Source organism: Sphaeramia orbicularis, chromosome 7, assembly GCF_902148855.1.
Source record: "Sphaeramia orbicularis chromosome 7, fSphaOr1.1, whole genome shotgun sequence".
Taxonomy (NCBI): domain Eukaryota; kingdom Metazoa; phylum Chordata; class Actinopteri; order Kurtiformes; family Apogonidae; genus Sphaeramia; species Sphaeramia orbicularis.
In genome coordinates this window covers 23,140,004-23,153,503 of record NC_043963.1, presented here as the reverse complement: position 1 = coordinate 23,153,503, position 13,500 = coordinate 23,140,004, and the positions used below count along the sequence as shown (strand labels likewise).

General features: G+C 38.3%; 1 protein-coding gene across 6 annotated transcripts in view; it reads right to left on the bottom strand.

Moving 5' to 3' along the window:
• Positions 1 to 13,500, bottom strand: part of magi3a (membrane associated guanylate kinase, WW and PDZ domain containing 3a) — a 186,203-nt gene that overhangs the window by 66,793 nt on the left and 105,910 nt on the right. The gene's annotated exons all lie outside the window — the stretch shown is intronic.

Here is a 13,500-nt window from a genome sequence, read left to right as displayed (position 1 = left end):
ATTCATTTCTCCTCATTTCTTCAGATACAACAAGAAAATACAGGAAATATACACACAGCCTTAAACGACTAACAGAACTAAATGTCTTCTAAACGTTAAAATTAGGGATGTCCGATATTGGCTTTTTTACCAAAAACCAATATGCCGATGTTGTCCAACGCTTAATTTCTGATTCCGATATCTACCGATACAGCTGCCGATATATGTGGGATATTAAGCTAATTTTAGGTGACATCACATATCTCCTGTCATGGAATTAACACATCATGCCTAATTTTATTGTGATGCCCCATTGGATGCATTCTCAAATGCAACAAGGCTTTCAAAATGTAAACACTGTCTGTGCAAAGAACATAATTCAACTTAAGTTGTGGAAAAAATGCCATATTTATTTATTTTCTCTCCCTCCCTCTATGAGTCTATTACAGTGCGGCAACTCTACTGTACAGTTTTGAAAGCTGCACATTTCTTTCAGCTACAAACAATGCTTCATTTATGCATCGGTAAACGAAATCAAGGCATTATTTTATCGGTTTTAATGATAGGCAAAAAAACGATAACGATATTCACGATATTACATTTTTGTGCCAATATCAGGTCGATAATATTGGTGGGCCAATATTATCAGACATCCCTAGTTAAAATCATTATTTAGTGACATGTGTTGAATGAAACCTGGTATAAAACATCAGAAAATTAATGTTATAAATCTCATATTGTCTAAACAAAAGGGTTAAAGACATGTTAAGTGCAAATGGAGGTCACAGTACATACGACCATGTTGGTTTATAGAAGCTGTTTTTCCCTTTAACTTGTTTTTATTGCTGTACATACTTCCCATATATCCAAATTGGATCTTAATACAGAGATTGAGAAATGCACGTGTGGTCATTACACTTTTACTGAACAAACAAACCTTGAAGGAGTCATATGTAGGATAGTGGCCAAAACTGGTACTGCAATCACATTCGAAATACTGTAGAGAACAGGTGTCAAACATGCAGCTCGGGGGCCAAATCCAGCCCACCAAACGGTCTAATCTAGCCCGTAGGATGAAGTTGTGAAATGCAAAAATTACACTGAAGATATTAACAATCAATAGTGTAAAAATCATTTTAATTCAGGTTCCATACAGACCAATTAGATCTCAATTAGATCAGACCAGAAAAATACTATCATAATAACCTGTAAATAATGACAACTACAGATTTTATTTTTGTTTCAGTAGAAAAAAGTACAATTACATGAAAATGTTTACATTAACAAACTAACAAATGTGAATAACCTAAACAAATATGAACAATGTGAAATGTCTTGAGAAAAGTAAATGTAATTTTATCAATATTATACATGTTCCTAGATGTTTTGTGTATTTGTAATTGTAATGTCAGTTGTAATGCTCATGTGTAAATGATAAACTGATAAACTGAGGCAGAATATTGTTAAAACTGCACTTGTTTTTCTTAAGACATTTCAAGTTGTTCACGTTATTCAAATTCTTAAGGAAACGTTGTAGATGTAAACATTATCATAATGTAATTTTACTTTTTTCACTGGTATTATTCTACTGGTCCGGCCCACTTGAGATCATTTTGGGGTGAATGTGGCCCCTGAGCTAAAATGAGTTTGACACCCCTGCTGTAGAGCATAGTATCCCCTCTGACTCCCCCCAGACAAGAGGTTGCCAGATCCAGCATGAGCGTCTACTACAAGGAGCTACCATGGCAAGCGACGAATCCTACACTGGTATTTATACTGGGCCCATCTCTTCACCTGGTCCCAGATCGCGATCTCTTCTCTGTCTCTTCTCCTCTTAGTCGTCTCCATATTTCAGAAGCATCTCCTATACATATCCTTGTTTGGTTTCTAACTTTGTCACTATGTATTTGGGCATAATAAGAGGCCTTTTAGGTTAAGCAACATCAGACATTTGTGATCAGAACTGGCAACCTGGATGCTGAAACGCTACTGACTTGGTGATTGGCACATGGGTGATGGGTGGAGTATCAGACCAAAACACAAAATGACAACATAAACATTATTTAGGGGCTGCCACGTACCTTTTCAAATGCGAATATTCTGGCTGGACTACTACTGTCAGTCCAGAACATGATTCATACAGAATATAATTCCTTAATGTCTGGAGACATTCAGGGCCACTTGGATCATATTTTTTTTTTTTTTTAACTTTTTTATTGGAGGTAATTTCACAGGTATGAAAGCGCAATGTGACAAAAAGGACAGCCATTCTTTCATTTTTCTTTTTGTCCCTCCCACAGTCCCACCCTAACCAAAAGAAGACAATCCTTAATGTAAATCCAATATTGACAATCAGTACAGAATAGATACAACAATTATCTAATTAACCCTTTCATGCATACTGGTCACTACAGTGGACAGTTATTCTACAGCTGTTCTCTTATATAGTCATGGATTTTGTTGTTTTAGTTCCATACCAGCCAACACAGTGGACGCTTATGCATCATCCAGTACACTGACATGGAAAACATTATTGTAACTTTGTTGTTCTTGATAAACCTGATCTAACATGTTTGCGTGTAAATCAATTCCTTGTTATTGTTATTAGACTGTAATTAACAACAAAGTTCTTTTTTTTTTTGGCATATTATGTCCATGAAGTGAGTAATGACTAGTATTAGAGTACACTACAAACAAAAAGTTAAGGATATTTCTTTTTTTTTTTTTTTTTTTTTTGTAAATTTTTTTTGTCATTTTTGCCATTTGTAAATAAAACTATGTCTGGTCATTAAAAAAAAAAAGTGTTTCAATTCAATTCACACAAAAAAAAGTAAAAAGCATTCTGCAAGAATCCCAACTGAAAAAAATAGCCCAAAAATTAAAAATATCCATAACTTTTTGTTTGTAGTGTATGTTAAAATGTGAGAAAACATCAAATTAGCAGTATTTCATGTTTTTATTTCATAGTTTTCACACGGTATATCAAGAAATACATGTTTCTTTGCTTCAAAAATTAAACACATGGTGTCCAGCTTGGTGGACATTTTTGCAACCCCATGAAAAATAGCTTCATAAAAAAAAAAAAAAAAAAAAAAAAAAAAAAAGTAATTGCATTGTTTTTTTAATGCCCAAAGAGAAATAAAGAAAAAAAAATCTTGACAAATGTTCTCATAATTCATGCATGAAAAGGTTAACAAAGAAAAAAAAAACTAAGTATCTAGAATAAAACAAAACCAAACAAACGGACAAAAAACAAACACAGAACTGAGAAAAAAAAAAGGGGGGTGGGGGGGGGGTGTTGGATCATAATTCTTCCATACAGCTCCTTTAATATTTGCAAAGTGCTGTATACTTTCATAGAAGATTTTCGTATTGTTGCCCAGCCCCCAAATCTCACTTATTATCCACCTCCCACACACATAAAACATCCAACATCCTTTCCCAGTCTTATTAGGACACTTAGATTGGAGTATATTTGCCATTGGAAAGTGCAGCTCATCTCACCATCTGTCACTGTGCAGTTGATCTCAAAAAAGTCTTTTACTGAGAGATGAGTTGCTTTTCCAGCAAAAAATTAAAAAAGGTCAAGAGCTTTACTTCATCTACAAGACAGGTTTAGCAACACAGTGCACCATTTTTTAATGAAGTCTGTTGTAAGGCATTCAACACATGCACATCAAAGCCATCAAACCATCCTCAATCAGTTGGAAAGGTAATGAGCTTGTGATTCACACTGACATTCTGTTTTAAAATATGCCCATCTGCTAGAATTTTGATGGAGTAAACAAAAACATACGAAAAAAAAAACCCCCTTGGCAACAGCTAAAATATTAAAATAAAGCAACTGTTTTGGCAAAAAAAAAAAAAAAAAACCCTTAGCTGCAAAATCCAGAGCATGGACAAAAGTGAAGCACAAAAATTGAAAAGATCTCTTCAGCACAGCTCACTTTCTGGCATAATGCTGTAAATTCAATTCACCAATGCCAAAATAATTGCCTAGCAGTGAAGATATTTACCCAGACAACCAGTAAACAGACAGTTAAATTACAATGGCATCACTGAGACACAATACTTTCCTAAATGAGAGCGGAGGCAATGTAGAGATGTCACCAGCAGGGGTGTTAGTGGGAGTCTAATGAGGCAATTTTCTGACAGTAGCACCATTCCGGAAGTAGTGAGAATGCCCCGACCATCTGCTAATTACCACCTTGTTATGTTCATTTGGCAACTCAGGGCAACAGAATGTCCTGACTCATTCAGTGTGACAGGTAGACAGGGGAGAAAACCAACAGTTTACCGGCATCTCACGGATACCTGATGTCTTCACTTTTTCCTTAAGATATCAGAGAAAGACCCAGAATTAGCATTTTTGACTTCATATCCCAGATGATGACATCCACATTTCCACACTTTCCGCACTTAAGTGATAATGTGGGAAGTGTTACCTTTCAAAACCTCTTCCCTCAGGGGTAATGTTGGGTGTTTTCCTGTCTGACAAACCATGTTCCTCTCAAAATCACTTTCTAAGCTGAGGGCTGTAATTCGCCAACGAAAGGAGTCAGTTGGGAGGCACTGAATGGCTGCGGAGCCTCAGCATTTAATCGTAGATGGGAGCTTCGAGATGAAAAATGGTACATGAAGAAAATCAATGCTACCAGTCACCCCTTGCTTCCTTCAGGTTAGAGACATCCCTCTTGAAATACAATTAGTTGGGCGATACCTCAGCATAAGGTGGGTCTGCAGGAGCATGAGGTTTTTGCATTCCCCCAAAATGCAAATAAAGTATCCTATATGCCTTAACACTTTATCAGGCAAGTGACTATTTTTGGTCATTTCCAAATACATTACAAAGAGTGACAGCAACAGTTCCAGTGAAGACAGTGAGGCAACAATCTCAGGTCCAATGTGGTCTACAGGGTTTGTAAGGTCCACCTCTGCATGAACAGTGAGTGTACCTACTTTGTTAGGTACCATGAAGTAATGGTACTAATGTGAGGAATGATGCTCAAAGAGAGAATGTGTATATGACAGTAGGGCTGAGTATCATGGCCAATCGATTTGATTTCAATTCACAAGGTTCTGAATCGATTAATTGCGATTCGATTCAGTAATAACTGATTGATTCAGATTCATTTAGAGATACCAAAGTACAATTTTGAGTTGTAACTTCATTGAGTACTGCAGCCATGCAACACAGAATCAATATTGATATTAGAAAGGAAATAAATATGACATTTCAGCAGTAAATAGCTGAATCTGCTCTTAAATCATGAACAGGACAGAAGCATGTCCATGTTTCTACAGTGGCTCAGAATGGACTTCTTCGTCATCTTTATTCTGTTTTATGACCGGTGCCTCCAGCCTTAAGGCACATTACTATCACCCTGGGGCACTGACACCAATGTGCACCCCTGAAACAGAATCATGTTGGGCCCTTGGTACAACAAACTCCCTGGAGGGGGAGGGTGGGCGGAGCTCCGTGATTTCCACTTTACTATTCCTCTAACTCCGCACTCAACCACAGGTGATTGAAGTGAATAGTTCTAGAACGACTGGCCTCCGTGACCCGCCTCCACCGGCCTGTTCCTCTGCACTGCGGGTTTGAGTTTGAGGCCGGGAGGACCTCCTGCAGAAGGGTTTTCCCCACCCTCCCTCTATGTTCCTCCCGCGCCAGAACCATCGCGAGAACAACCAAGATGCCCCGTCTCGCGAAACGGAGCTGGCTGCGCTTCCACATCGGTGGTTTCCAGGTCATTTACTCACGGTCCTGCTCTGCAAAATCGATCTCATCCACCATTAATCGATTACGCAACATTAAAAAGAAATTGATCCAAAATCGATTAAATAGATTTTTTTACCCAGCCCTATATGACAGGTGCCTGGATCAGCACTTATGTTGGTCTAATGTTCTAAATTACATGTTCCTTTCATATTACATGTGTTTTTCTGGGATTTTTTGTTTATATTTCTTGTATTTTTCTTATGGGCAAGGAACCGAATATTGTAACTTCACTGACCTTGATTCTCTGCATGACGATACATAATTTGGAAAATTTCATAAATCTACTAAAGTCTTGTTAGGTCCTCCAATAGCATACTAAGATTGACATTTTGAATTTCACAGTATTTTTATGACTGTCCTATGAAGGGTTAAAGGGGTCATATTTTGCTGAACTAACTTTTATTAGTCTTTGGTACATTTATTTGTGTATTTGAACCCTAATAGTTCAAAAAGTTTGAATTTGAACCCTCCAGGTGCTGCAAAGCTATCTTTAAATTCCTTTTGGCAAAAACCAAGTGGATTTCTACAACTCCTTTTAGTTCCTACTTAATTTGTTACATCTATAACTAGTTACATCACGACATTTGCACATTTAAGGTCAAGACTTCTGATGAACATTTCTCCGAGTACGCCATAATTGCAAAAAAAAGCAGCAGTAGTTGTAGTAAAAACTGAAAATATGTCCAAACTTCGAGCCGATCACCTTAAATGTTCAGTTGTTGGTTGTATTAAAGAACTCAAGTGGCTGAACAGGACAGAGCAGCACGGTCAACAGCCTGGAGGGGGTGGGGTGTGAAGTGGCTCATTTGCATTTAAAGGGCCAGCGCTCTAAATGACCTTTCTGGTGTCATTAATCAGAAATAGCGTTGAAGATGGACCTGTGGAGTTGAATTAATGAAGAATTTAGACCCAAGCATAGCATTTACAGTTTATGTAGACCACAGGGAAATGTTTTAAAATGCATAATTCCATTTAAAAAAAAGCAAAATATCCCTCCTGTAAATACACACAGAAAACGTAAACCAAAGGCATATGCTAAATGGCAATGTTTGTAGGACAGGTGCTTGAGGGGAAGTGACTCTTTACGATACTACTTTGAACTTGATGTACCACAAGGACAACGACATTATCCCTGCACCCCTGGCAGAATAGCAAGATCAACTCTTTCAGCAGATAATTGAAAGGAATGGTCTTGATACACATTGCGTGCAGGCTTAATGTCGCAGGCTTATTACAGTCAATGTGATAATCATCTGCATACTTGGCAATAGACACAGATGGTGTCCCAGCATTCTGAACTATATTCTTGGCTGTGGATGGTTTCCCTGCTGTTGTTGGCTGACTGTACTAAATGTCCATTAGCTGTCATCCTTGGCTTATTTCACAGGACACACCTATTCTATTGATAATTGAAATATGTGTGGACGCCATCTAACAACTTCAACCAGTATGTGTGTGTGTGTGTGTGCGCGTAGAGGTCGGTTTAATAAATTATACTGCGAAAAAAAGAGGTGAGTTCACAATAAATCGCAGAACCCTGTCCTGTCTAGTCTCTGTGTTACAGTGTGTGACACAAGTATCAAGCCCATTTCTTTTTTTTTTTTTTTTTCCAAGATAGTGAAGAATGGCCTTGGAATTGTCCTTTCTAATCCTACTGTGGCTTGGAGAAAGACATTTAACAAAAAGCTGAAATAAAGCTTAGGTTGAGCCTTTCTTCTCTTGTCTGTCCCTTTTGGATTCTTGGCCAGGCCACAGAGGTGAAAGAACAGTCACAGCCACCCCACGGTCAACCTGAGTGGGTGGGGCTTGTCCTGTCCTCGTCCTGTGATGCAAAGCGGACTGACAGATCATGACATTAACCTCTCCTTCGCCCAGTATCCATGTCCAGATGCTTTCGTAAGTACAGATATTTGTACTGTAGTCTGTGTATAAGCTCAGTGGACACTCCACTCAACACCTCTGTAGCATTACCCACTGGTGTCCTCCCAAAAAAATATCAGAGGTGACCTTTAGGCTATTTCTGAAACCTGTATATTGTAATAAGTAAATTATCTGATTTCATAATTTCTATATATTATACATTAGGGCTGCACAATTCTGGTAATAATGTGAATCATTTTGTTTTTTGCTTAGAATAGAGATCATGATTCTCTGGCATGATTTTTTTTTTTTCACAAAAAGTTTATTGCACCGCTGTCAAGGTAAATGGGTTCTTTTACCTCTGATTTGCGTCTTTCATATCACTCAGCACGTAGTCCGGTCACTTATGGTCAAGGTTGCTAAGCAATGTCAGCTGATCTGTGAAAGTTTGCAGTGCAAAGAAACTTCCCAGCCAACACAATGGAATTTTTTTAATATAAAATTTTTGGAGAGGGCGAGACTTTTGATTCTTGGTTAAAGGCCGAGTTATCCTCACCGGCAAAGAAAAGAAAAGGAGAAGAAGAACAGCAGCGCAGAAGTCAAAGAAGTGAAAGTAAAAAGACACTTGGATCTGGACGACAGAAAAGAAGACAGACATGAGATTAACACCGATGAATGCGAACCTTTACTGGGCACGAGTTCAGGTGGGTGACTCTGGCCACTACCACTGAGGTTTTCATCTATTTCATTCTCTTTACCGCCAACATTCCTCCGCCGTAATTCACTCTTTCTTCACTCAACTGCAGCCAACAGCAGCACGCTCTTGTGTTGTAAAGACGCTTTACCATTGGTTGAGGGAAGAGGCGGCGGTGGTTCTGCATTTGTGGGTATTTGTTTGTAATGCAGCCCGTGAAACAAAATGCTTAAGAATCGTCCGTGTTTAGAAATGAGATCACGTACACGTGTGAATCGAGATCGCGATCTTTTAACGATTAATTGTGCAGCCGTACTATACGTAAATATCACTGAAATAAGTTACACACATTTAAACATTTTATACACACTATTGCCCATAAAGTTGGAATAATTTTGTTTTCAGACACATTCCTCTTTTTATTCCTATTTATACACATCAGTAAATAATCTTTGACCAGGTGAAAGGTTTACATACCCGGGTCCCATTTGCACTTTATCAATAATGTATCACATTGTCACAATTATTTTATGAGAACAGATAAAAATATTTTATTCCAACTTTATCCCATAAAGACCCAGAGCTACTTTTGATACAATTCCCAAATTAATTTTTCTCTCTATTAAACCTTTCTGAAGTGACGTATCACCATTTATCATAATATAATACTCTCCATTTTTGCATTTTTTCGGTAAAAATCAGGTATTTTCCTATATTCATTTACTGATCATGTACTTTAATCATCATGCTAAGATTCCATTTGTACCAAAAACAGAGAAAACTTGAGAAAATGAGACTTTTTCAGTAAAATATATCATTAATTCAACATAAACCCACTGTCTCCATCCACTGTTATTGATCAAATTCCATGGGTTTTTACTGGTGAATCGATGTTGTAGAAGACGATGGTGTTTCTACGTTCACTACGGAGGCTCTGAACGTCCAATCTGATGACCATGAAAATATGACAAACTGCATTTTATACCATAGGATTAATCACTCTTAAGTTATTAAACATTTTAGATCAGTAGATGCTTTTGGTCACTGGTGTATATTTGGGTCTTTATGGGTTAAAGTCAACGACAGTGTATTATTAACTAGTGAGTATGTGCTACTAGAAATTCATTGTCAATAATAATGGAATACAACACTGGAATATAAAAGTTAGTGCCATACTACGTACTAATGACATCAAATATTGATTTTTCTGTTTAAACATGCAGGGATTTCCTTGTCCCACTGACTTACAAGAGTCACTACTTCCTGTGAAGAATGCAAATGTTGACATGCTTGTTGCAGTCAGTGTGTGTGTGTGTGTGTGTGTGTGTGTGTGTGTGTGTGTGTGTGTGTGAGTATTATGGATGGGTCATTTTTTACTCTTCTAAGTCCTTACAACAGTATTGTCCTGTGTTAAATAATGCAGTACATTTTGGTGGCTCTCATTTACGGTGCACATGAGAATGTTTTGTACATATGATCCAGGACTGAGCTCATTAGTTAACTACAACCAATTTATTTAATGCTTATTAATATTTTAGAATGATGCTAAAGTATCTTGCATCAGGTTCCCAACATGTTTTTGTTTTGTTTTTTTTTTGCAGGAAACAGTTCTTTTCAGGGCTGCAGAGCTCCTGTACAGCAGAAGATGAGCCTGAGAACACAGCAGGTAACAAAGCTTGATCTTGTTTAGCTCTTTCACGGTCACAGACTGCAGACAGTCCCAGTATCAGCCCGTTTAGCCTGTTACGCCCCTGTTTACTCCACTGCTGTATGTGCTTACATCATGTGTTTGAATCCAGAAGAAGTCACTGTAATTCTGTTCTCTAGCATATACAGACTGCATGTTAACCAGCAGCCATTAAGGATGATAAAAATCTTTCATTTATAACCGTGACCATGTAATGACCCCTTTCCTGTATCTGTATATGAAAAAACATAACTACCTCCCAGCTATTATCGTAGATTATCTTTGCTTTAAATGTCCACTGATAGTGTGTAGGCATGCATGACATGAGGAAAATCTGCAAACATCTGTGATGCACAATAAATGTTCAATATTGCCCTAATGATACGAATTGTGATAAATGAACCCACATTTTTGTCACCGCCAAATAATCTGAGGGTAGCAGACAGACGGCTACAGCTTTGTGTGACTGGTGAAATGGTACAAATGTAAAGCCCATGTATCCAAGGCTCCTTCTTATACATTAAAATTACACATCCTGAGAGTGAATACTTAACACAGCCTATACAGTTGTGCTCATAAGTTTACATACCCTAGCAGATTTTGATTCTTTTGGCCATTTTTCAGAGAATATGAATGGTAATACAAAAACTTTTCATTCACTCGTGGCTCGTGGTTGGGTGAAGCCATTTATTATCAGACAAATATGTTTGCTCTTTTTAACTCATACTGACAACAGAAACTATCCAAATGACCCTGATCAAAAGTTTACATACCCTAGTTCTTGATCCTCTCTATTGGCCCCTTTAACATCAATGACAGCTTTAAGTCTTTTGTGGTAGTTGTGGATGAGACTCTTTATTTTCTCAGATGGTAAAGCTGCCCATTCTTCTTGGCAAAACACCTTCAGTTCCTTTAAGATTTTGGGTTTTCTTGCATGAACTGCATGTTTGAGACCTCCCCAAAGTGGCTCAATGATATTGAGGTCAGCAGACTGAGATGTTCACTCCTTCACCTTCACTTTTTCTGCTGTAGCCAATGACAGATCAACTTGGCCTTGAGTTTTGGGTCATTGTCATGTTGGAACATCCAAGACCGTCCCATGTGCATTCTGTCAGGATATGTAAACTTATGAGCACACCTGTAAATAAAGATTCCTATTCATTGAAAATCAGTCTTTAGGGATGAGTTTATGGGAAGATTATTGAATTTACTGTCCATATTGCAATGGCGTGTGTTGAAGACGCACATATTTCTGTCATTGTCATCAAAATGAGTGAAAATTACACCACAACAAAGCGAATAAACAAATACTTTCTGCTTTTTGCCTTTTTAGTGGTATGTTTGCACCTTTAGTTAAACACACACAATTACATCCTGTTATCATGGGTCAAAACACAGTAATGTCCCGTCAGAGAGCAAACCTTAATTGATTGCCATTCCAACATTTATTTCAGTATAAAGTAGCTCCTTGTTTTGGATAATCCCTTATGGTCCAACTAAAGCAAAAATGTATTTAAAAGTAAAAAATGTGGGTCATTTAGCAACATTAATCTGTAATAATGTCTCTAAAATGTCCCGTCAAAGAGATTTTAAATACCGTGTTTTAACCCTCAGACATGTTTGACTTCAACGTATAAAGAACTGCTAAATGGCTGTATCATGACACCAGGATATGTACGGAAACAGAAATGTATTGTGAGTAACCTTGCAATTTCTTTCCTATCAAAACAGATAGAGAAAAAGTTGTATCCCTTGCAAATTCAGTACCTCCTTGGGGTGGACGGTTCAGCCAGTCGCACAAAGGATTCAGTACGTCTAGTTCGGACTGACAAATCATTGTGAACGATTTGTTCAATCATCTACTCTGCTTGCACAGAATGGAAGTATCTAGCGCTGGTATTTTATATACGGTTGAATGCAGGACCAAACACTGTATCGTCCAAAGACCAGTCGGTGTCACAGTGGGGAGGCTTCCTTTCACAAAGAAACGCTGAAATAAGGAACCTCACAAATAACAAAAAGGAAAACCAGGTCGCTACAGCAAGACAGGCTTTAACAAGCCATGGAGACCTCTGTTGTCCACTGTAGCCCAGGGCACTGCTCAAGCATACATTGCCAGAGTTACAACCAGGCAGACAGATTGGAGGAGCAGGAGGTGAAGAGAGGGAGAGAAACAGGAAAGTACATGAAAAGAGAAAGATTTTTAACAAATTGTCTTTTGGATTTTTCACCTGTCTTCTTAGCTACTGGCTTCTCTTTCATCTCTAGGCCCCAGTATCCCAGCAGCTCTAGTCAACTCAAAAACACAGCTCTAACCTCAAACACTGAAGTTAACCCACTTGCATTTTAGGTATACTGAAACAATAACACTGCCTGGGTAAAAATGCTTACAGTGAGCATGTGCATGCCAAACTGAGTATATTTCCTGTTCAACTCATTGTTTACTGAGACTGTTTGCTGTGACATAGAGAAGAAGGAGCTCCCTTATGCACTGTCTCATCAAAAACCTGCTCCTGTTTACAGTTGCCGTTGCTCAAAAACTGCTGTCTATCTGCACACATCCACCTACTGAGCACATGCAAACCTGCCAACAAATTAAAAAAAAAAATCCAACTAACAGATGATAGCTTCGGGAGAGGCTGAATGACATGCTGAGATCAAAGTAGAGAACAATTTTTCACCTCATCTCCGTGATAGTCATCTTTACATCCCATCACAGGGAGTTGGAAACAAAGGGTTTCGTTGTCATCAGTGGATCACCAAGAACGGAAGAAGCAGCATCGGGAGAGATCAGTCAGTGTAATATTGAGGAAGGGACATGCAGGGATATTATGTAGACGGGTGGAATCATACAGAGATTTAGATTAAGGATCTCAAAGAAGCTACATCTTTAATTAGATGATGATATCAGTTTAAACACATATGCATAGTAGTACAAAACAGAGACAGGAAATCAGTAAATTAACCCTGCGCTGTGACAACTGAAAAACCATATGTGCACTTTGATTTCTCACTAAGAGAATCCTCCAGAGCAGCAGCAGTGGCGGTTTCTGCAGCTCTGTGGATTACGTTTCTGCAGAGCAAGTAAAGTGATGCACTCTTAGCCTCAATAACTTGGGCTGTCACTGACAATATGCCGCCCAATGCATCAGAGAGAACCCCAGGAGATGACAAAAAGACTGTTTTTTTCACCCCTCCTTCTCCCTCACACGCATGTACAAAAATCTGCTAATGCTTTCACCAGAAGAAAATGCTGTGATGTCAAAAAACACACCCAGATGAAAATGATACATGTCACCGATAATGTAGATTACTGCCGTATTTACTAGGATGAAATGTGTCAAGAGACAGAGGCTGAAGCATTTGTTCTGTTTCTCACCCCTTGATGGCTGCTGTTGTGTGACAGCAGGGTCTTACATATGTCTGTAAGACTCGCCTCAAAGGCCTTGGTTAGTCAGCAGCGATGTTTTAGGCACGTCTGCTAATAATATGCACAAC